Below are 25,727 nucleotides of genomic sequence, written 5' to 3' on the forward strand. Positions count from 1 at the left end.
GGAGTGTGGCAGGGAGCCCAGGACTACAGACATAAATAAGCTGCAGGTTTTCTAAAACCTGCCAGCAGCCCTCTGAAACAGGAAGAGGATACTTAGAACTGTCCTGCTAACTCTCAGCTGTGGGCCTCATGTGGAGGTTGGGGTCTAGGCTCCCTGGCTGCCAAAGCACCAGCCTTGGAACTGACGCGCAGGGCACCAGGCCCTAGCCCTCCTAAGGCTGCCTGAGACTCCAGAGAGTGAGGATGGGGAACTCCCAAGATAACCCCTCCATTTGCAGGAGGAGAAGGGGGTTATAAATGTCATTTGTCTTCTGAGAGATGTGATACAGACGCCATTTGACTTCCAGAAGAACTGAAAACAAGCAAACAGAAAATCAGAGGGCTTAGGATAATGGGACAGGATCAGGGCTGCCGCTGGTGTTGCGGGGGAGCTGTTCCCATGCGCCCGGCATTCTGGGGCCCATACTTGGCTGGGAACCAGAACTATGCGGTTCATATGTAGAAAGAGCTGGAACGAGTATTTTAAACTGTGCTGCGTTCAAACAAGGCATCTGAGTTTCTCAAGTCGGAGAACCTTTAGATGTGAGTGAAAAGCCATTTTGGATTTATACAAGGAATACAACTAAAACAACGTCCTCCTTTGGAAATAACACTAAATGGTCAAGGCTCTGCCGATGGCCTGCTCATGACCAGCAGTATGTGGTACAAGGGATTTGGGGTCATTCCTCAGAGTCAGTGGTGTTGAGATTCAAGTCTAGGATGGAACAATGAATTTTATCACTATGTCAGGAAATAGTCATCAAGTACTATGTGCTCAGACACAAAAGATGTCTCCTATTCTCCAAAAGCTTCCCATCGCCACAGACACAGAAGTGACATGACTTTAGTAACAGGACATGAGCACATGAGTTGTCACAAGGCAACTGATCTGAGAAATCTTGGCGAGTGGGGTCAGGAGGGGCATAGGCGGTGCCATTTGCCGTGGGGCCAAGTGGTCTAGGAAACCTTCTGAGAGGAGGCGGGATTTGATCCGGGGCTTAAAGGATGAAGGATCTGGATAGACAAAGGGGAAGAGAAAGGAGGGATCTTAGGGGAAGCACGGGAATAGTCGTGTGGGAACAGTGTGGTTTCCTAAGGGAGTTTTCGCCCGCCCATACCCATACACCCACGTACTCTTCTGCCTGAAAATCACTATTATTACGGTATTTTTGTTGCAGTTCTAAAAGTTAAATTTATTTTAATTTAACAGCTTCATTGAGCTATCACAAAAACACAATAAATCACACACAAAATATATCCTTTGATGTGCTTTGAAGTACATATGCAACTCTGAAAGCATCACCACATCACTACAGTGGACAGACCCAGCCTCTCCTCAAAAGTCGTCCTCTTTTCAAACAGGGAAGCCCGCTGTGGGGCTTGCAGACGTTGTTCCACTTGGATTCTGAAGATCAACTCCTCTCCCTTCTCTGACACCAGGGTCCCTCTCACGTCCACCCCAGAACATGGATTTCATGTTTCAGTAATGATCGAAGGCCCTCCTTCCCTGGAATTGTGCTTATCGTTATTATTCCTAAAGACAATCCCCTGAGGTCATAGCCACTTATTCCCATTTCATAGAGAGAGAAAAAAGCCTTGGAGAAGTCAGTCACTTGTCAAGACAGATGGAAGAGCCCCTGCTGGATCTCAGGTCAGCCTGTCCCTGAGATAAACACACATGCATATTCTCTGAGACCTTTATAATCCTATTCTAGGGCAAAGATCCAGCCTGGCTGGCACACAGGGGAAGAGAAGATTGAGGATCCGGTCCATCATTGCTGGATCCTGACCATGAGCAACCCAGAGGGCACAGGTCGGCTCCTTCAGCTTTTCAAAATGTAGCCCACGTTGACTCACACCCCACCAGCAGAGCGCAGGCTTCCCTTCCCTCCGCACCCTCCCCAGCTCTCATTAGTATCTTTTGTCTTTCTGACAACACGTGTTCCAACAGGTGTGAGGCAATATTTCATGTGGTTTTGATTTGCTGTTCCCTGATAATTAACCTGTGCTTCCATGTCCATTGTCCCATTATGCACAAAAGTCAAAATGTGGAAACAACCTCAGTGTTACAGATGAATGGACAAAGAAATGGATGAATGCATTAAAAAAAGAACACACACTGGAATATTATTCAGTCTTCAGAAGAGGGAAATCTTGCCATTTGTGACTATGTGGCAAACATGGAGGACATTATGTTAAGTGAATTGAGCCAGATGCAGAAAAACAGATTCTGCACCATCTCTTGCACATGTGGAATCTAAAATAGTCAAACTCATGGGAGAAGAGAGTAGACTGGTGGTCACCAGGGGCTGGAGATGGTCCATTGTATCTTAGTCAAGTTGAGGGGGAAAGTGAGACAGTGACTTCTGCTTCCCGTAATGGAGCTTCGGTGGTCCTGGGTGGGAAAGTGTGAAGATCCCTTTGTCCGTCACTACTCTGCAATCCCACCAGTCCCCTAGTCTTTTCTGGAACCCAGTCAGCATCCTTCATGCCTGGTGGAGGACACTTCCCAGCAGGAAGACAAAAGAAGGCATCGCTCAGTCTCAAACTCTCCCTGTGACCTGCACCACCCTGGGGAACAAGGACGCTACTCCACTGCTGCTGTATAAATGTCCTGTCAACCTGTTTATATTCACAGTGCACTTTCTTGGCTCCCCCAGCTCTGTTAATTGCCCCTCGCTCAGGAATCTTTAAAGGGATAAAAGCCAGATTGCAGAAACACAGCCGTGTTTATCACAAATGCCTTTCCAGAGTATCCCTGTCACAGGGAGGGGCAGGTCCTCTTCAGATGCCAACCCTTTGCAGTCTCATGCCTGGGACTGCTTCTTGCTCCCTTCGAACTGGGGGTTCTGATTCACAGACTGACTTCTACTCCTGAGGTCTGTTCTGAAAACTTTCATGAAGTCGCAGCCCAAGATGTGAGATGCTGCGTTCCTTGGTTTTGCTTTGTTTTATTTTTCATTGTGTCTCCACACCACAAAGTCCTATCCTTCAAGCCCTCCCAGGGTGCCCAGCCCATCCTCAGAATAGGAAACTCTCTTCGAACCTTCTCAACCATGTTTGCTCCTGCACTATGACATCTCTGTTCAAGTGCAGCACATAGAAATACTGGAGGGGAAAGTTCCGGAGTCTGCATTTGCAAAGCTCTAGATCGGAAGGAGCTTCTGTCGAGGAAAACACCACTGTGCAAGAAGAGCTGGAAGACAAGAGAAAACTTGAAGAGTTTTTCAAAGACTCGGTGACATAAGGTGTTTAAAGGAGGGAGAGAAGGCACCCAACTGGGGAATACCAGGGGACATGTGTGAATTCAGCATGTCCTGGACATTACGTTATTTCATCTTGACAGTGAACTCACTAGGTAAGGAGACTGAGCATGCAGTCCAGAGCTGGCACCAGGGAACCTCAGAAGCAGTAGAGGAGGGATCTGTATTCTGGAAGCCTGGCTCTTAATGGCAGAGCTATACTATGGAAGTGGCATTGGTGCTAGCACTTGAAAGACAAATAGGATTGACTGGTAGGATTAAGAGAGGGCATTCTCTCTTTGAAGAATAGCAGGAAAGTGGAAAAAGAAATGTAGTAAGAAAATCATGCAAAGTCATCCATTCGTTCATTCATTCATTTGTCCACCAAGTATCTGCTGATCATCTACTATGTACCAGGCACTGTAGGTGCTGAAGATCCATTGGGGAGCAAGACTTCCTGCCTTCACAGAGCTTGAATTCCACCATAGGTTCTGTTAGGGTTTGGATAGGATTTGTCCCCCAAAATTTCCTGTGTTAACACAGGAATGTCTGGAGGTGAATTGATTGGATTGAGAGAGTTGGAACCTAATCAGTCCATCCTGGTTTGAATGGACTGACTGGGTGGTAACTGTAGGCAAGTGGGGCGTGGTTGGAGGAGATGGGTCACTGGGGACATGTGCTGGAAGGGTTCATCTTCCCCGTTGCCCCTCCAGTTCTCTCTCTCTCCTTCCTGGCTACCGTAAGCAGTGTGCTCCTCCTTCATGCCCTTTTGCCATGATGTTTGGGCTCACCTTGGGCCCAGAGCAATGGAATTGACTTACCATGGGCTAAACCTCTGAAACCATGAGCCAATATAAACTTTTCCTCTTCTAAGTTGATCTTGTTGGGTTTTTGGTCACAGCTTCATAAAGCTAACACAAGTTGACTCTGAAAGTGAAGTATAGCAGGCTGGAAATTATACAAATAGAAAAACACAGCCCAGCAGGAAGGATTGGGGATCTGAGGCAGCATGGGGGCAAGTATCCGTTTGAAAAAAAGGTGTTGGTGGATCCATCAGTCAACCATTTTTTCCCTTCTAACTTTTGCCTGTCCTCCATCTGTCTATTCATTCATCACACCAGCCTCAGAAACTATGAAATTCTTGAGCCGGTGTCTTAGGACAAATTCATCCTGCTATATTGACAATCCCAAACTGCTTAGAACACTCCTTGAACCAGCCTGGGAGGCGCTGCGCCCCAGAAGGTTTTGATCTGGGGCAGGATTGAGCATGGTGGCTGATGTTTTCAGCTCCCCAGGCCAGGCCAGGCCTGCTGTCTCCTGTTTACCATGTCCCGCATTGGCCCCTTCCACACTAGAGGGTCAACTGTTAAGACAAGGTTGAGGACAAACTCTTCCTGGGTTTGTGTAGCCAATAGCTTTGCAGCAAAACACCCCGCCAGTTTGGAAGAGGCATTGAAGGAATGCAGAGTGTGACTTGGGAAGGGGAGTGCAGAATTCCACCGAAGAAATACAACCCATCCCCAGCACCCTGGCCTGGATTCCAGAATAAACAACCCAGAGAGTAGCACACAGCAGGAATGTGTGGAGAGGGACACTATCCCAGAGTCCAGGCTCCCTCTTCAAGTGCCATCAGGGAACTGAACAGGAGCAAGAAAAAAGCTGGTCCAGGGAAGGAGCTGGGGACTGCTCAGAGCTTAGGGGGCTCTTTCAAATAACCCCACACAAGGACACACAGTCTAGATAAGCAGCATGTGAGTATGCAGGGGTTAAAGCAAGAAAGGATGGCTCCTTTGATTCTTTGTCATCTGTTTGCACAAAGACCTCTGCTTCTATTGACGTCCAACAAAACAATGACTCAGCACACAGACATATAGACATGTGTCAATGCAATGGCCTCCCTTGCACCATTCTTTCCAGGGTGAGCTGGGATAACCCCATCATATGTGCTGTCAGGCAAGAATTTATTATTTTTCCTGGTAGAGTATAGGAAAGTGTTCCAGGATGCCATGAGCCGCATGAGGCAATGGGATGGGTGTGGAACTCAACAAAGGACTTTCTCAGCCAGACAGTATTTAATTTCAAGCTGGTTGGGTCTTTATAAAGGTAGGGAGGAGCACAGAGAACAGTTCTGGAATGGAGTGGAGACCACTCACATACCTGGGGATGGGGGCTAAAACTGACTCCAGAAGGGCCCAGAACAGGAAGCCAGGAACTGAGTCCATTCTGAAGTCTGCTTGCTGACATCTGTCTCTTCTTGTCTCTCTGCCAATGGGCTTCCTCTCTTTCCCACATGCATACCCTAGCTTCACCCAGAGTCCAGTTCTCAAGAGACACTAATCGGGGTTTTGGGATCCCAAATCCAAATGCCATTGGGAAAGATCTGGCCTACCTTGGATTGTCTGTTTACCCTCTCTTCAACTGGGTGGAGCCAGGGATTTATTACAAAAATGGCCATGGAGTTCTCCAGAAATGGGAGGTAAGGTAGAGGTAGAAGATGAAAGGGATATAGTTGGGCAGACATTCCAGAAAACACAAAGAACTAATGTCCCCAATCAACAGCCAGTTGAGACTGTCAACAGCCACATGAATGAGCTTGGAAATAGATCCTCCCTCAATTGAACACTGAGATGCAAGAATCCAGGCCAATCCCTTGATTGTATGTTGTGAAAGACCCTGATCCAGAGGACCATCAGAACCACCCTGGGCCTGACGGAGAGAATGTGTGAGATCATAGATATTAGTTTAAGCCCCTACAGTTTGGGGTGAGTTACTATAGAGAAATAGAATACTAACACAGGGTATGTACCAGGCTCCTTCATCTTGTTTCTCTGCCATCTTTGAGTGTCACTCTCCTCCACATGGTCCAAGATGACTCATCACCATGCACACATCAGCCAGCAGAAAGAGGGAAAATGAATGGAAGGACACAACTCTCATTCATTTTCATTTAGAAATTGCACATATTGCTTCTCTTCACCATCCACTGGCCAGAACTTAGTTGCAGGATCACACTTAGTTGCTACCAAAGAGAATTGAAGGGGTAGCCTCATGTCCAACTCAAAATCAGGAATTCTAGTTCAACAAGAAAACAGAAGAATAGATACTGGGAAATAATTAGCAGCTTCTGTCACAAACACCAGTGTCCCCAGTATTTGTCTACTGTGTTTATGGGATGAGGGTATAGCCATGCCTCTGTTGTCTATAGAGGCCGGATCACCTGGAGCATAGATAAGACGTGGAGAATACCTCCGTGGACCCAGGACTACTGATCCTGCATTGCAGGTGGCAAGTGCATGCTTGCCAGATGAACTAAGGAACCAGGAACCTAGGCCCTGTCTGTTGTTGCCGTGGGTCACACAACTGTTCAGTAGCAGAGCCACCATTACCCCCAGCCTCTGCCTCCCATCCTAGACCTCTCTCTACAGGGCAATTTTAGAGTATTTGTTTTGGGTCGGACTAAATGTGCAGTATGAAAATGAGGAGAGAGTGACATACAGCAACGCTCTCATGACAAACACTTGCAGTCCTGACGTTACTTTTCCTGCCAGAATGCAAAATGGTTTGGTTCCAAGCACCTAGTGAATATTACACCAGCTCTGTACGCCACCACAAACTCAGCAGGGCCATATCACCTGTGGGTGTTCAAAACATTTTAATTCAGTTGAAACCAGGTGGAAAGGAAAGACTTTGCCTCTGGTATAATTTCCTGCAAATAAATACGTAAGTGATGATCCTATTTGCGAATCTGGCTTATTTATGGATAGGTTGGGATTTTCCTTTTAAAGGTTTTATGTTAACAAGGACTTTTTCCTGGAAAATTATCTTTAGGGTAAACTGGAACATTAGCACACAGGAAGCACCCAATAAAAGTTTGTCCAGTGAAATTCTCATTTCATTCAGCAATTACTGAAGGAGGCACAGAAGAGACTCCTGTCAACCCCACCTTGTCACTCTCCATATTCAATCTCTCATTTTTCACTTAGAAACATAATCCCTGTGTCTCAGCTGGGCACAAGGGTGTCTAGTGAGAGACCATATTTCCCAGCCTTGTGTGCAGCTGGATGCAGACTTGTGGCCACATTTGGGCTAATACAGTGTGATGTGCACCATCTGGGTCATCTTCCAGCCACTGGGCAGTGGTATCAGTGGCATTCAGTACAGCATTCTTGAACTCAAAGTGAAGCCAGACTCTGAGGAGTGTAGAGACCCCAAACTTAGATGCCTGGAAGAGTCATGGATTTGAGCCAACTACCAGCACAAGACCACCTGCTTCCCTCTGGACTCTTACATAAGAGAGAAGTAAACTCCTCTTCTTTAACCCTGTATCTGGGGTTTCTGAGAGTTAACTTAGCTAATGCACAAGGCTTAGTATTATCACAAAGTTGAAACAGTGTTTAAGAAACAGTTTGTCCTTTTTTTCTGGGACTGTATGTGCAATCTTAAGAATTCTTGGTGATAATCTAAAATATATATAATCTAAAAGTATATAACATATTTTTAGGGCTGGCTACTAAAAATTCTCTAAAGAAATCCCCGAGTAGAGTGAAGGACAATCCATAATTCAGTATGCATATGTTAATCTATAGAAAATGACATTGATTCTGCTTCATTATACAGGTCTTTCTGCTGTCTTGAATTAGAGATTTATTGTGCTTTGGATATGAGGTGACCCTCCAAACACACTTGTATTAATGTAGGAATATTTGGAGGTAAATATTGGATTGGATTGTGAGAGATGGGATCTGATCAGCCCATTCTTGTTTGAATGGACAGAATGGGTGGTAACTGTGGGCAGGTGGGGCATGTCTGGAGGAGGTGGGTCACTGGGTGCATGTCCTGGAAGGGCACATCTTCTCTGTGGCCCCCTCCCTCTCTCTCTGCTTCCTGGCCCCCTCAAGGTGATTAGTGCTCCTTTGCCATTCCCTTCTGCCATGATGTTCTCCCCACCTTGGGCCCAGAACAATGGAGTCAGCTGACCATTGACCAAATGTCTGAAACCATGAGCCAAAATAAACTTTTCCTCTGCTAAGTTGTTCTGGTCAGGCATTTTGGTCACAGTGACAAAAAGCTAACATGTGATTATATTAGAAAACAGGCTGTAGTAGAAAATAAGTTGTCTGTGACTCAAAATATCTATTCTGTGAAGGATGGAGTCTTTCAAGAGAGGGCAACTTGATTATGCTTTATGAGTATGGAGGGCAAGACATTCCCTTACATGATGGAAATGCTTACTACTTGAAAATGCTACCTGTGTGTCCCAGTGGCTCCAAGGACAATGCGAGAGAGCCCATGAATTGTCCACTAGAAGACATGGAATACTTGTCAACCTGCTACAAAATAGTACTGGGCCCTGTGTTGACCACATGGGTTTTCTGTCTGAACACCTACTCAAAAATACCACCCCTCATCTTCTCTGTTCTTGTCACATATTGACTTCTTAATGTCACTTAGCCATGATCTCTCTACAAAGAACCCAAGAAGTAACCTTGGCATTGGCTTCAACCTGGATGGAACTGACGTTCCTACAACTATTGTTGTAGGAAACTCATCTTTGAACCACACAATACTGACTTGCCTTTTTGGACTTTCTTGTACTTCTGAAATATATGGAGAGAGAGAGAGAGAGAGAGAGGGAGAATCATACATGTTTATGTATGGTGGCATGAAAATAAATATCAAAAATTCTAACCAGTCAGGTGCAGTGTCACACGCCTGTAATCCCAGTGACTCGGGAGGCTGAGGCAGGAGGATTGCCAGTTCAAAGTCAACCTCAGCCAAAGCGAGGCACCCAGCAACTCAGTGAGGCCCTGTCTCTAGATAAAATAAATAATAGGGCTGGGGATGTGGCTCAGTGGAAATATGCCCCAGAGTTCAATCCCTGGTACTGCCCCCCCAAATTCCAACCAGAAAGCAACTTTTTCCTTTCCCATTCTTTTCCATCAAAAAACTCAGAGGGGGCTGGGGATATAGCTCAGTTGGTAGAGTGTTTGCCTCGCAAGCACAAGGCCCTGGGTTCAAATCCCTGGCACCACAAAAAGAAAAAAAAAAAAAAATTCAGAGGACTTGAATTCTTCTTCAGTGCCCCTTGAGTAAAAACTCAGGCAGATTCCATGGATATTTGGTCATTTTCAGATATTACAGGTCCAGTCCTGTCCAATATCAAAACTTTAATTATCCAATAAGAATGTTTTCTCCCCAATCAGCTCTGACCTGCCTCCGTAGAAAGGACGTGGTCATTTCTTCTTCCTTGTCCACTGCCTCCTCTACTGTAAGGTGTAGTTTCTCAGGGTCAGGATTGGGTGTTGGAGGTGGGGAGAGTGGAGGAAAAAGGGAAAATGGGCAAAGTTGTAGAAATTTAGCATTAGGGCTCTTCCTGTGTTGCATGCTCCAAAGTTTGCTTGTCTCCTGGGTTCCTTGGAACCCTCAGCACTGAGGATTTCCCATCTGATGGTACATTGAAGAGGGACCTCTTTTAACTAGCCGTGATTGTCCCCTGCCCCAGTCTCTGACTTCTGGGTGGTTCTCTCTTGGGACCACCTCACCCTTTCAGGAGGACCTCTCATGTAAGATCCCCTAGGATATGACCCACCACCAGCTTCCTTACTCAGGCCCACACTTGGACCAAACCCAGGTGTAAATCATTACCTTCTGTGCCCCAAACTCTGCAAGCACGCACCTCTCCCAGGCAAACTGCTAGTTCACGCCACTTGCGCTGTTAGACATTTCAGGAGGGAACACCATTCTCTCTGGTCCCAGGGAGCAGAGGTCTCTTTCCCCAGTGGGTGGGTCACTTAAGTACCCACAGTGGTGTCCTCACCAGCCTTTTCACTTCGTGCTGAACAGCAGCAAGACCTGGAAGAGATGTTCTCCCACCAAGTCCTGCTGAGGGCCTGGTTCTTTGGTTCCCTGGTCATGTCTGCTCTGGCCCCTGGCTGTAGGTATCCCCATAACCCAGTCATGCCCACAAGGGCCACTGCCTGCAGCCCTTCTTTCTGGGGGTGGGTATTCCATTAGGATGTTGGAAGCAACCTTGTTCTAAGTTGCAAGGATCTATGGGGAGCCGGCGTGTGTGTTCAGAGAGGCCTCCCATTTACCCATGGGCCCAGGCCAACACAACCACCAGTAAAGAAACTATGTGCCAGCCCTGGGAGTCTGTGGGTAAGAGCCAGGCTCCCACAGGATGGCAGACCCAGCCTTGGGGTGGTCCAAACAGACCCCAGTGAGGAGGCCCCACAAAGCTACTGGAGCTTCTTCTGGCACCAGACTCAGCAAAATGAACACACACTTAATAGATGCTTGTTGATTTAGCCATCATTTATTGGTTGAATAAACTCCATCAAGTTTTGTTTTGTTTTTCCTAAGAACCTTGGCCATGTCATCTACTGATGATGACACCTTCTCTGGCTTGTGACCATGGGCCAAACCAGGTCAACTTCTGTGGCTCCTTTCTAGATGCTGGTTTCTGTTGGTGGTTGAAGCAGAAGTGTTTGACACACTTCTCTATTCACTAAACTTCATTTCAGGTTGCATTTGAGAGGAGGTAAGTCTAGGTAAGAGCCCTGACTTTTGAACCAGACTGCCCAAGAGGGAATTCTGGTGCCACAAGTTACTAGCAGTGTGACAGGGAACTAACAAGCTATGCAGTACCCAGCATGTGTTTCCATTTCCTTTACTGTTCAGTTAGGATAATGATCTGTAATGTGTTCAGAAGAAGGTCGGGCACACTGTAAGTTGTCAATAAATGCAAGTTGCCATTATAAAGAAGGAGATGGTCCTGCATTTCAATCATATCCCATTTTGAACTGTGTCACACCAAATTGTGGTTCTGCATCTGGGCTGGTATGGACAAAGATGTGAAGAGCTCAGCATAGTTGCTGAAGTGCTACAGGTACACATTAACTGATACTGTTACTGGGAGCATCCTCTACACCAAACGTGTCTCATTAAGGCACAACAGAGTAATTTTAGGGATCCATAATGAGAGGGAATGTAGCAATCTGTTATGGAGGAAACTCAGGTCTTTCTCCTCTAGTATACCTCTTTAATGGCTTTGCTAGAGCTGAGGCACAAGCCATATCCCTGCTGATCTGTGATGCTGGATTCTTGAACCTAGGAAGCAGCTTGACTCCACATTTCTTTGTCTCTCTTGAAATTGCCATGTTTTAACTGTTAATGCAGGGAACTTCCTACTCTAGATTCCTTGCAACTAGTTTCTCTTCTGCTCCAAAAAAATTAAAAGTCATTGTTTTTGAAAATTCTCTGGTGTTGTCTCTTTCCTTCATGTTTCAGAAACTGGAGGAATCAATGAAAGTTCCTCTCTTACATTTTACCCATGCTGTGGATAAAATAAACATGACTACCTCGTGATTGAGTCCTGTTTAAATAAGCAGTTGACTTATAGCAAGTAGATTCTGTGTTATTAATCTTAATTTGAGTTTTATTGTCTTCCAGTTCTCAAAAATAACAAGCAGTCAATGTCGGCTTAGCAAATTTTTCTACTAGCACCTTAGAAGAGAACATCTGGGAAAAGTTCCTTGATATTGGCCTTAATTTTTTGGCTGTCAGCCAAAGCTCAGACAACAAAAGCAAATATAAACAAGTTGGACTATATCAAACTAAAAGCTTTTACACAACAAAGGAAACATTAGACCAAATAGAAAAAGAGACACAGAGTAGGAGAAAATATTTGCAAACCTTATGTCTGATAAAGGGTTAATATTCAAAATATATAAGGAGCTCACACAACTTAATGGGAAAATACCAAGTGATTCAATTAAAAATGGATGAAGAACTAAAATAGAAAATTCCCCAAGGAGGACAGAAAAATGGTCAGCAGACATATGAAAATGCACTCAACTTCACTTATCGGAAAGTACAAACTAAAAACAGTGAGATGTCACCTCACGCCTGTTAGGATGGCTCTTATCAAAAACATGAGAGATAGTCTGGGAGTGTAGCTCAGTGATAGAACGCTTACCCAGCATTCAGAAAGCCCTGGGTTCAATCCCCAGCACTGAAAAAAAAAAAAAAAAAAGAACAAGAGATAGTGTTGGTGAAAGTGTGGGAAAAAGGGAAAAAGTGAACACTTGGGAGTATACCCAAAGTAAATGAAATCTGCACCTCATAGAGATGTCTGCACTCCCAGGTTCCTTGTGACATTATTCACAATAGCCAAGATATGGAATCAACCTAAGTGTCCATTGATAAGTGAATGGATTAAGAAATTTTGGCATGTATAAACAATGGAATACTATTCATCTTTAAAAAAGAGGGAGATCCAGCCATTTGTGACGTAGATGAACCTGGAGGTCATTGTGCTAAGTGAAACAAGCTAGATTCAGAAAGACAAGCACTGTATGTCCTTGTATGTGGAATCTAAAATAAACAGAAGTTGAACACATAGAAACAGAATAGAATGGGGGTTACTAGGGTCTGAGGGAGGAAGAGATGCAGGTCAAAGTAGACAAAGCTGTGGTTATGTAGGAAGCCTCTCTAGAAGCCTAGTGGACAGTGTGAAGACTGCTACAATTTAGATCTGGAATGTCCCCAAAGGTTCACGTATTAAAGACTTGTTCACCTGCCCATGGCACTGTTGAAAGATGGTGGAATTTTAGAAAGTGGGGTCTACTCAGAAGTCGTCCGGTCATGTGGAAGAATGCCCTGGAAGGGAATATTGGGACTTGAACCCTTCACTTTTTGTTTCCTCATTCTCATGAGGTGAGTAGCTTTGCTCTACTATGTGCTCCCTGCCATAATGTTCTGCCGCCATAGACCCCAAAGACAGTGGCACCAACTGACCATGGGTTGAAACCTTCACAGTCAAACTGTGAGTCAAAATAAATTGACTTTCTCAGGTATTTTGTCACAGTGATAGAAAACTGACTAACTTAAGGATTATAATTAATACTATTGAATTGCATATTAGAAATTTGTTAAAGAGTGATTTTAGGTTTTTAACACACTCACACACATACACACACACACACAAAGGTAACTATATGAGATAATGGATATGTTAATTTGCTTGAAATAGTAAATATTTTACTATGTATATCAAAACATCATGTTGCACATTAAATACATACAAAACAAAAAATTAAGCCTAGGAAAAACCCCTAAATTTCTCACATTAGAGGAATGTTTGATTACATTAAGGAATATCCACCAATGTAATGCTACACAGCTATATAAAAGAATAAATACGTGCATAATATGCTGATAACAACAACAGCAACAGATAAGAATGGTGGCGGAGACCTGCGTCTACTTCCTGACTAGGAGTTAAGAGCTCAGACTCTGAAGCCAGACTTCTGGTGTTTAGGACCTGGTTTTGCCATCATCTATGAGGTTTGGCAAGTAACTCATCCCAAGCCTATTTCCCAAATGGCCAAATAGGGATAGTAATGGATACTCATGCATGTAAGGTACTTAGCACAGTACTTGGCAAATGGAAATGCTGAACTACTGCTGTGTGTTGTTATTCTAGTCCTTAAAAGTCACAGTGTTGAAAACTAGTGATGTGATAGTAGACAATTACAGACGACTTGGGTCCCTCCCAACCTCATATATTGAAGCCCTAACACTCAATGTGACTCTTTTTGGAGACAAAGAGAGGATTTGGGCAACATGGGCAATAAATGTGGGGCCTTAATCTAACAGGATTGGTGTCCACAACAGAAGAGGGAGCTACCAGGGTGCTGGCATCCATGCAGGCCCCATGAGGACACAGTAAGAGGGCAACCATCTGTAAACCAAGGAGAGAAGCCTCCCTAGAAACCAGCCATGGTGGCACCTTTAGCCTCAGAACCATGAGAAAGCCAATTTCTGTTGTGTAAGCCACCAGTCTGCTGCACTCCATTGTGACATCTTTAGCAATCTAGCATGCAGGCAATGAAGGTCTATTTTTAACCAGAGGTGCATCAGAATCACCAGGAGGGACTGTCAAAACAGATTAGTGATTTCGACCCTCAGGGTTTTTGCTTCAGTAGGTTTGAGTGACATCTAGAATCTGCATTTCACTTTTTAAAAAATTGATACACATAATTGTACATATTTTAGAATACAATGTGATGTTTTGATACATGTGTACGTTGTGTAATAATCAGATGAGGGTAATTAGCATATTTGTCCCTTGAAACATTTATCATTTCTTTGTGGTGAGAACATTCAAAATCCACTCTTTGAGCTATTTTGAAACATTTGATATTTTATTGTCAACTGTAGTCACCCTAAGGATGAAATCCTGCTATTTGCAACAATGGATGAACCTGGAGGACATTATGTCAAGTGAAATAAGCCAGAACTCACACATGGAATCCAAAAAGTTGATCTCATTGAACTTGAGCGCACAGTTGTGGTTCCTGGTGGCTGCGGAGAGCAGAAGAGAGGCTGGTCACTAGGGTAATGCTGCAGTTAGGAGCAAGTCCTAGGATCTGCATTTCTGAGAGTCTGCAGTTCGCTGATGCTGCTGGTTGGGGGTGTGGGGGCCACACTTTGAAAACCACTGGATTTGACCATCCCACTGTTACCCAAACCTTCCTCTTTCTTATCTCCTTCAATACGAGCAACACAAACTAGGCTCTTTTCTCCATGGCCTTAAGCCCTGCCCTGAGGTTTTTAAAAGATAACAGAGTAGACCAGTCATCAGAGCTTTTGGGTCAACAGCAGAAGCTCTGAATCCATAGGAAAAGAAGAGCCAGCTCAACTTTGGGGGAGGAGGGAGGGGCCTCCACTCTACCCTTCCTCCCATTGACAGCCACATGTTCTCCAGCAGAGAGCTCACCCCAGCTCTGCCAGGACTTCAAAGGAAGGCCTGTTGGCCAAATGTCTGCCCGTGATGAGCCGCCTCTGTGTGTACGTGTCCCAGGGCCTCCGAAGCGCCTGAGGCTTTAGGGTGATTCTCTTACCTTTATGGAGCCTGCATGAGTGTTTCCATGCTGTCCTGAGCCTGGGCAGGACTCCGGGCCTCAGGAGAAAAGCTGCTGTGATCTCTTACGCAACCTTTGAATACAGCTGTGATCGCTCAAACCCACAGCCACGTCTGGACTGCATTTTAAGCACCTTGGGGGGGCTCACAGAAATGTCTTCTAAATGATTGCGGGCAAAATCCCGGCAGGCGGGTGCGGGGATTGCAGAATGGTTCCCAATCACTGCTGCATCCACCCTTGTCATTGGGCACCTGGAGTCGCCTGGCAGGAGGCAAGCCCGGTTTCTTCCTGGGGTTGGCCCTCACTGGCTTAGGCAGCGCCTGAGGGGAGGTCTGGAAGTGGTTGCCTGCTGAGCGAACCACCGAGGGGCTGTCTGTATTGGACCCGGGAGTGGACTCTGCTGGTGGCTCCTCTACCACAGGCGGAGGCAGCGGCTGAGTTGCCCTTCTGCAGTAGCAGGCAGCTTCCCTGCTCAGAGGAGGCCATACTTGCTGAATGGCCTCTGGTTTTCTCTTGTAGTTCTGGATAATTTTTTGAATTGCTCCTAATATTTCATTGTGTATTTAGCCCTGCAAATTGTACAGCTGGTTCTGGGGAGCAGTCTCAACCAATGTAAGACTAGAGGAGGAAAGAGCTTTCGATTGTACCGAGTACCTCAGGTGAGCTTCTGGCTCTGCTCTCCCGAAACCCCCAGGACTGGGAGACATTGATGATCACCCACAGCAAAGCCAGCCTCCTGACTTCTTGCTCCTGGGGAACCTCCGCGCTGGGTGTAAAGATTAGGATGGCAGGTAGGGTGGGGAGAATTTTTTTCCTGTATGGATCTTGTTTCTCATCTAGCGATCCCTGAGAGAAATCTGACAATCTGAGTCAACGGCTCAAGATGATATTTCAAACAAGAGCCCTGTGTGGCCCTGCCATGAAGCGGTCGCCTTCCCAGAGCTCTGGCCCTTCTCATACCCCTTGCGATCCCAGGCTGCACTTGGCCTACAGTAGGTGCGCTCAGTTGCTGTGGACAGCAGTGGTGGCAGCAGTAAACACTGGTCTCTACCAGGTGCAGTGATGCACGCCTGTAATCCCAGCAGCTCGGGAGGCTGAGGCAGGAGGATGGCAAGTTCAAATCTAGCCTCAGCAACTTAGTGAGACCCTGTCTCTAAATAAAATATAAAATAGGGCTGGGGAAGTGGCTTAGTGGTTAAGCACCACTGGATTCAACCCCTGGTACCAAAACAAACAAACAAACAAAAAACCCCAGTAAACACAGATCACACCCTCATCTCCTTGGGGTGGAGCCAGGGTCACGTATTCCCCAGAAAGATCCTTCTAGTGAAATTGCAATGGCTTGTCCTGCAAATTGGTTTTTTCAATATTGTCAGGGGATCAGCCCCAAGCAAACCAAACCAACCCCACAAAGACATTTCCAACCCCTGACTGTCGAGGCTACTGGCTGTTATTACAACAATGCTATGCAACAAATCACCCCCAAATTCAGTGACTTAAAATGAGAATTGCCTTTTCTTATGAATCTGTCAGTGATCTTGGAGCCAACGGAACTAGGTATGGCTTCTGAGGAAGGCTGTGTTTCAACTTGTGGGTCTAGCTAAACTTACCTGGAGAGATCTGCTCCCCATGTGTGCACTTTGGGCCCAGAATAAAATGCAGCAACTCATTTCTTCTCTTGGTGCTCTGGGGGGAAATGTGAGAGAACAAGGGGACACACTGAAGGTCTCTGAAGTCTTCTCTGAAATCATGTACATCTGTCCACATTGACTGGCCAAGGCAAGTCACACAACTGAACTCAAAGTCAAGAGGTAAAGATATTCTCTGCCAACATGAGGTCAGGGAATGTGGGTCTTGAGGTGAAGGGTTGAGGGCCAATAATATAATCTACACTAACCTTACTTTCCTAAATACCTTATCCATACTTTAGTCATAATGTTAGGGGGGCATTGCCTTTTGTGCATTTAACACCTGCTAAGGTAGAAGTAAGTTCCAAATGGAATTAAGGGGAAGCATATATCTCATACCCCCCAAACTCTCAGATTTTATCATGGAAACCAACTCATAAAAAAATCTCCTAGGAAGCATGCTAAAATGCAGATATCCAGCATATCAAAATTTAGATATCCCATACCCAGACAGTATGACGAGGGGGTCCAGGAATCTGAATGTTCACATGCCACTTAGGAGAAAGAGGTTCACATTTGGTGATAAATTATCCTAGTCCTTAACTCTGGCATTAGGTTCATTATTTCTGGATATGAGCAAGTTTGGGCAGATCTGGTGAAATTTTCAGTAATGAGTAATTTTTTTAACTCAGAAATGAATGAGTTTGCTGACTCCCCCATCCTCTTCCTGCATGAAGTCAGGTCTTGGCCAGGTCACTGACTACAAGATTCACAGGTAGCTTCTGGTCTCTAAGCAATATCTCAACACACGTACCATAGTGTCATCTTTAGATTCTGAAAATGAGTCTCTCATGGTCATGCTTAACTGTAGGAGGCTTTGGTTGTCTTTCCCATCCATTAGTCAAACCCCTTCTTTAGCAACTTTACTCAGATTTTTTTTCCCCTCAATAATCACACCTTCTCCTTTTTTAATTGATGGGATAAATCACAGCTGACAATGACTACTACATGCTGTCCCTGGTACTGAGTAATCTACATAAAGTCATAAGGACTGTGGAGAAGAGGCACATCTTCTGGTCCAGGCCAAGCTTCTGTCTGTGGTGCACTAAGCTGGTAGACAAAAACCTGGAACTGTGGCTGCTCCTCTTTCTACTCTAGCAGCTAAAGCTGCCTGAGTAAGGCCAGTCAACAGGAGAGTAGAGCAAAGGATTTTAGCCACAGTGCTCAACATCTGAATCCAACCACACCTGAAGCTGTATCCCTGGCTCTCTCCATTGTATTAGCCAAGGCAAGCAGGCCTTTCGTTGTTTGGACTAATTTGAATTTGGTTTCTTACATTTGGAACTCAAAGATTCTTCATTGATGTATCTCTATCTGATATTGAGACCAACAGGACCACAAGCACAAGGGACTGATCAGAGCTTAGTGAAGCCCAGAATTCACTCAACTGGACACACGCACACAGTTTATTCTGATAACCAGACCAGGCTTGGAGACCAAACTTCACTAGTAGTTATGAGGCACATATATAGCAAAACAGACTGATTTAAAAATGAATATACAAATCAAAACCGCACTGTGATTCCATCTCACACCGGTCAGAACGGCAGTCATCAAGACTACAAATAATCATAAATGCTGGAGAAAAAGGAACACTTTTACACTGTTGGTGGGACTGAAAATTAGTATGATCACTATGGAACCAGTATAGAGGTTCCTCAAAAAATTTGGCATGGGAATGTTCTCACTGATATGAGGATGCTAACACACAATAAGGGGAGGGAAGAATAGAAGTTCATTGGATTAGACAAAGGGGAATGAAGGGAAGGGAGGGAAGATGGGAACAGGAAAGACAGTAGAAAGAATCCGACATTACTTTACTATGTGCATATGTAAATATATGACCAGTGTAATTCCACATCATGAACAACCACAAGAATGGGAAGTCATACTCCATGTATGTATAATATGTCAAAATACACTCTACTGTCATGTATAACTAACAAGAACAAATTAAAAGTTTAAAAAGAGTAGGCATGGAACCCCCAAATGACCACTTCTCTAAATTTATCCTGAAGAATTAAAGTCATCTTACTACACTGTTACATGCACACCCATGTTTATAGCAGCACAATTCACAATAGCCAAACTATAGAAAAAGTCTATCAATGGATGAATGGATAAACAAAACGTAGCATATATACACATTAGAGTTTTATTCAGCCATAAAGACAAATGCAATTGTGTCATTTGCAGAAAAATGGTTGGAAGTAGAAGCCATCAGTTTAAGCAAAATACGTCAAACTCAAAAGATCAAGGGCCATATGTTTTTTTTTTTTCCCTCATATGCGGAAGCTAGAGAGGAAAAAGGAAAAGAAAAGTGGGAGTGGAGTCCCTAAAAATCAAAGGGAAATCAGTAGAGAAAAAGAACCAAGGGGTGGGAGATGGGGAAGGTGGGGGAAATGCTGGGGAGTGATATTGGCCAAATTATATTGTTATACTGGGTGCATGTACGAATATGTAACAACAAATCCCACCATGTGTATAACCGTAATGCAACAATAAAAGAGTGGAGAAAGATGAATGCAGCCCTTAAATCATCTGGATGTTCTAAGCAAGACTTAATCACAGCATTTAAAATTATTCCCTTTCATTTACGTCTTCCACGAAAGTTCTACTTCTCCCTCTCTCCACTGCCACTATTAACATTTTCAGTGACTTCTTCCCAGGTAGTACATGGAAGGATCTTTCTCTGAAACCATTTCTTGTTTCTGTTCAGCTGTTGATTAAAGGACAGAAGTGTAGTGTTGGAAGGCAGGAAATAATGCATCACTCCAAGTACGTTGTCTCTTCATTATAAATATGATGATATGGCTAGGTGGGAAGGTTTCAAAGAGACAGGATGTTACCTTAAACATTTACAAAGCTGCGGTTAAAACAGTCTCCTTAAACTACCTTTTCAACCCACAGAGCTTACATAAATATTTGGCCGCTGGTGACAGGTCTAATAAATCTATTTAGAATGTTGCAGCAATATTTACTTTCAAAGTAATGTCATAAGCCCACTTTGGCCAATAATTTTAAGAAGAGAAGATGCTACTTTTTAGCACCTTGCATAAATATTTGCAAGACCTACAAATTCAAGATAACCCTGCCCCTTTCCTAAAGCTATTTACTGCTTCTTACCCAGATGCCCCTTGTAAATGTTGCTCAATCCAGTTAGAAAGGCTTCACATTCCCTTGAGTTATATTGGAAGACCTCAACGGATACTTGGCTCTCACAGAGAATTCTCGGATTTCCTAGTGACCCAAAGTCCTGCAAGGTACTTTTAGGTTGGAGGTAAAACAGACCTTCTTTTGCCTCTAAAGAGTGTGAATAAGAATGTGAGCATTTGGGGAATAAATCTCATTATGTCTGATGAGGAACTAAAGATGCAAGCCAAGGTGACGGGCCATGTTATGAGGGATCGTAGAACAGTAGAAGGAAAAGTGAGTCTTCTGCGCATTGTTCCCTGGAGGAACTGAGACGGCAACTTCAGAGTTTTGGCTGAGGTTTCAGGGCAAACTAGAATGGTTCCCCCTTTGTACAAAGTGAAATGAGATGTCATCTAACTTCTCCCTGACTTTCTTCAAGAGTTGAGTTTCTTTTAACGAATGGCACTTGGGAACATTATATTAGGCAAAATAAGCCCAAATCAGAAAATCAAGAATCATATATTTTCTCTCATATGTGGAAGCTAGAGAGAAAAAAGGAAAGAAAAGCGGGTGGGATCATCTCATTAAAATAGAAGGGAGACTGGGAGAATAGAGAAAAGGGACAGGAGAGGTACTGAGGAATGAAATTGACCAAATTATGTTGTGTGCATGTATGAATAGGTAACAATGAAACCCACCAACACGTATAATTATAATGTACCAATAAGCAGGAAAGAGCTGAGTTTCTTCTTGATTTCCAGAAATGATTCCTCCAGGGAAAAGCACCAATGGTGGCAAACATCTTTTTATGAGGGTCAAATAGCAAATAAGCTCTTGATTGCTTAATGTACCCCAGACTGTACCCCATAGTTGAATTATGTTTCCACACATTAAGAAGCATTTCCCATTTACTACATGGTACAGAGGCCAGGTTGTGAAACATTCATCCCAAACACACCACCAGGGAATTTCAAAGTGTTAGTTATGTATTACGTTATGCTATCAGCTTTAATTGATAGTGTGTCTTAACTAAACCAGTGCTCGCAATTTACAAGAAAACAAGAATGGTTGACTTATAAAAAGAGTATTTCAAGATCCCATGTAAAAATTGCTTCTTTCCAGACTTGACAGTGAGGACTCCTGGTCTGAACATTCCTGAAGAACAAAAGGACTTGGCTTTGGTATTTCCATTATCTAGGGGTGGAGGAAAAGATGATGACGACTTTGATGTTCTGAGGAGGATGGTATTTATCTTTTTCAGCACACGAATTTAAACCAGATGATCCATTTAAAATAGACTCCGTTTTAAGCCACTGTACATTAAGTGGAGCCTGATGGACAGCCCTCATTTCCTCTCTGGCAGTGGTTGGTGTGAGATCAGCCTCCTAGAGTGGCAGACTGCTGGGCCAGCTTCGGCTGCCAGCCTGCAGCGACTCCCTGCCTGGGCACTGCTATCTGCAAGATGAGTCCTCCCAGTGACCGCCACAAGGCCACCACATCTCTTGCCTCTGGGAATGGCAAATACTAAAAATACTTTGTTGGCGATGGTTGTATTCATTCCTGAGAGAATGGGGATGGATTCAGAGAAGATTCAAGAAGTGGATCCAGTAGAATGGGCTAGGTGCTATAACAAGCATCCTCGGACATGGTGCTGGTCTTTGGAGCCCAGTGGTCAGCAGAACAAAGTCTCTCCTTCTCTGGGCTTCGGTATGTGTGTAGCTCTCAGGATTATACTGAGTATCCACCATGAAAAATCCCTTCCATATCCCTTCAAATATTGGTTCTGGACTGTTTCCAGGTCAGTGTCAAAATGGCTTGGGAAAGAACCTGGATGAGTGGGTGCCATTTACATATAGGAAAAGGGGGAAGAGAGACAAAGAACTCAAGCAGCTGCTTCCTGTCCACTAGAAGAAAGACCTTCCAGGTCCTCTCACCTGATGTTCCTTCAAATCTCACAGCCTCTCCTGTGGTTCGCCATCCTGTCGCACATTCAGATCACTGGGGAGTTTTGACAAATGCTGGGGATTTTGACTTAGTTGATCTGGGGCAGGCGCTATAAATGAAGTTTCTGTGTTTTGTTTTGCTTTTAACTTTGCAGGGGACTTTGATGTGTCTCTATGGATAACAATCATGGAGTTGGCATCCTTCTTGGGTTGGTAGCAGTAGAGAGGCCAGTTTTTATTATAGCGGATGCAGAGCTTTAAGCTAAACTGTGCCCAGATGTCAGGCAGCTGGAGATATCCTTTTGCATGTTTGTACTGAAGGCCTATCTCTGCACCAACCAGCACTGAGCATCTTCTGTGTGAAGTGATGGAAAAATCAACAAGCTGCATCCCATCCCTGACCTTGGGTCCTCACAGGGTGCTTGTAAGGAGGTGAGATGCACAATAATCCCTATAGTCCTATCTAAGAGAAAGATAACCCATGAGGACAAGAATATTTGTTACATGATTTGTTCATTGGTAACAGGGCCTGATGAAGGATCACAAACATAATCCAGGGGAGGGCAAACATATGAGTGTTAAGAACAAAGTAATTATGCAAAACTTAATGATAGGCTTATAATTAATTTTTAAAAAACTATTTTAAAGTAGTCTGTGAACTATTAATTCTATCATTAAAAAGAAATATCTAAAGTTTTTGTTAAAACCACAAAGTACTATAAAATTACCAAGAAGAGTGTGATTAGCTTTTAGGAGACTTGAGAGCAACTCAGAAATTGATACTCAGCTGTTGTTCAAGGACGAATGGATAGAAGCAGGATGAATTAGAATCAGATAAAGCTGTCACAAATAGCTCCTGTTCAGTGACTAACACTCTAAAACATTTCTTTCTCACTTTAACTGAGTGTTGGATGCATTGTCTTCCAGAGGGTGATTCTGGAACCCAGGATTCATCTCATGGCTCCCCAGTTCCCTGGGGTCAGGAGGTCTTCCACAGGCAGCCAGAAGATGGTCAGGGGAGGGTCAGATCATGGGGAATCCCCACAGGCCACCTCAGAAGGCAGAGCAGGAAGTGAAGTGTATGGTGTGCACCCAGATCCCACTGGCCAGAACTCGACATACGACCCCACCTAGATGCTTTGGGACTGGAATATGAAATGGTTTGGTGGACACAGGGCGTCATCTCTGCATAGTGGGTTGTGCAGGGGAGGGAGGAGAAGTGGTGTGCTGTGCCTGGGGATTACTGAGTGTCTCTGCTTGATTCCACTTGAAGCCTCAAAGAACATGGAGCCCTGGGGGCTTGCAGGATTTGAGAGAGACTGTGATGTGGGGAGGCAGAGTCTGGTGAGCGACAGGGATTGGGAATGGCAGTCTGACAGACTCGCCTACAAGGAAGTTTGAAGCCAGACTGCAGAGTTCCTTCCATGTTCTGAGAAGGAATTTTCAACTCTGGTCTGTATACCATGGAGAGGCATTGAAAATATTTAACAGTCATCATATTTACATGTCACAAAAGTGAATCCGGCTACAGTATGGAAAATCAGAAAGGGAGAGACTGGAAGGAAGATTTGTTAGGGATTTTTAATTTTAGAAGCGTGATGGGTCTCCCTTCAATCCGTGGAGGACTCTTATTTTGTGTTCAAACCTATCAACGGCACACCTGCTATCTGGCATGTGCTTTTAAATGTTATGCCATTTTTGCACTTAAGGAACTCTCGGTTTAATGAAGGAGACAAAGATGATAGAAAAGAGTGGATTGAGTGTAACTTCCAGGCTCATCCAGAACTTCGACTTTATAGACTAATTGCACTACGTGAAACAATATCATACCCATAAACATTGGGTGGGGTTTCAGAGGCTGGAGGGACAAAAAGAATGACAAAGTCTAATACAATTTTTATCAATCGATATATTGTGTTGGTTAAGTGAAAAATGTCCTTAGGAGGATCTATTTGTTTCTTGTAATTACTGTAACAAATCACCACAAACAAGGTGCTTAAACAATAGAGATAAATCCCCTTGAAGCTCGGAAGCCAGAAGCCTGAAGTCAAGGTGTGGCCCACCCTAGGACTCCAGGCAAGAGCTGGTCTTTGCCTCTTCCGGTTTCTGGTGGCTGGTTCATGGTGGCCCGCCACTCCATTCTCTGCCTCTGGTCCCATTGTCTCTACTTCTATTTTCTCCGTGTGTCTGTTATAAGGACACTACTCATCTAGGTGACGGGGTGATCTCCTCATCTCAAGATCATCAACTTATTTACATCTGCAAGAGGCTTTCTCCAAATAAGTTAACATCCCACGTTCCAGGACGTGGCTATATCTTTGGGGGACCGCCATTCGGCCCAGTCCACAGGACAATACATTTCCATTTGAACCTAGGCCCGTTAACTTGCCCACGTGACGTGGCTCAGTAGGTCACCTCTCCCTTCTGTGGGGATGCTCAGGACGGACAGTGTGCTCTGCTGGACTGAGGAGGCTGCGGGGGAGGGAGATGCTGAAGGGCAGGGAGGACACCCAGACTGTGCCTTTGCTCTCCTGTGTCACTCAGCATCTTAAGGACTAACTTTCAAAAGAGGTCCCACGTCTTCTTTTCTTTGCCTCTATTTTGTGTTTGAAGTATGGGTAGCTTTTCAACTCCCACGCCCTTATTTTAGAATTCTCCTTTAGCACATGCTGAATTCTATTGTTTCTCAGGGACTTTATGTGTCGACCTCTCGGACCATGAACAAGGGTAGAGATACCTTCTTCACATCCTCGGCTTTGGCGCAGGGAACCTGTGTCCCTCCACCAAGCACATAATCCCTGCGCCTGCACTGGAGCTGTTTACAATAGTGGGTGTGAGAGATGGTGTCTGTCAAGTTTGTTTCAAAAGATCCTTTTTTTTTTTTTTAACCCAAAGGAGTAAAAAACATATCTGCACAAAAACCTTGTATGGACGTAGATGACAGCTTTATTCATAACTGCCAAACACAAAACAACAGACACAGATGCTCTTGAAGTTCTAGAAGCAGAAGCCTGGCTTTTAATAGGCGAGCGCGTGAAGTGCGGAGCGTCTGAAGCGGGTTACTCAGCACTGGGAAGAAACGAGCACCGAACCTCAAAGGGACGCGGAGGAAGCTAAATGCACATTACTAAGGGAAGAAGAAAATCTGTGCGCCCTGCGATTCCGACTCTGTGACAGTCCAGAAAAGGCAGAGCAACAAAAACCTCAGCGGTTACTTGGGTTGAGGAGAAGAATAAAGAGAGGGAGCATGAACGATTCGGGGCGCTCCTCCTCGGCAGGGTAGGAAAATGACAAACTCGTATTATTACCGACTTGTCCAAACCCGTGGCTCAGCACCAAGAGCGAACCACAGTGCAGATCGCGGACGCCGATGGATAATGGCACGCTGGTCGGTTCAGTCGTACTCGGGGGTCGTGCTCGGGGTCCCGGGCTGGGGCGGGATGTCGGCCTGGCGAGGGCGCGTCGGGGGAGGGGCTCCCTGTGCTTTCTACTCAACTTTGCTGTGACCCTAAAACTGCCATAAACAAACTAGTCTCTATATTAAACAAAAACCCAACTATCCTTTGCTTTTTCCTCCCAGGAATGTCAGTGATTCATCCTTATAAGTGTCACTTTGAAGACGACCTCCCAAGCAGATTTTTTCCATCCTTTTCCCTCCTTAAGGATAAAATCCAAGAGCGATATTCAGACCAGTGACAAGTAATATTTCTGGATTAAGATGTCACTGAACTCCCATTTCGTCCACATGCTCATT

The sequence above is a fragment of the Sciurus carolinensis genome, chromosome 10, assembly GCF_902686445.1.
Source record: "Sciurus carolinensis chromosome 10, mSciCar1.2, whole genome shotgun sequence".
NCBI lineage: Eukaryota > Metazoa > Chordata > Mammalia > Rodentia > Sciuridae > Sciurus > Sciurus carolinensis.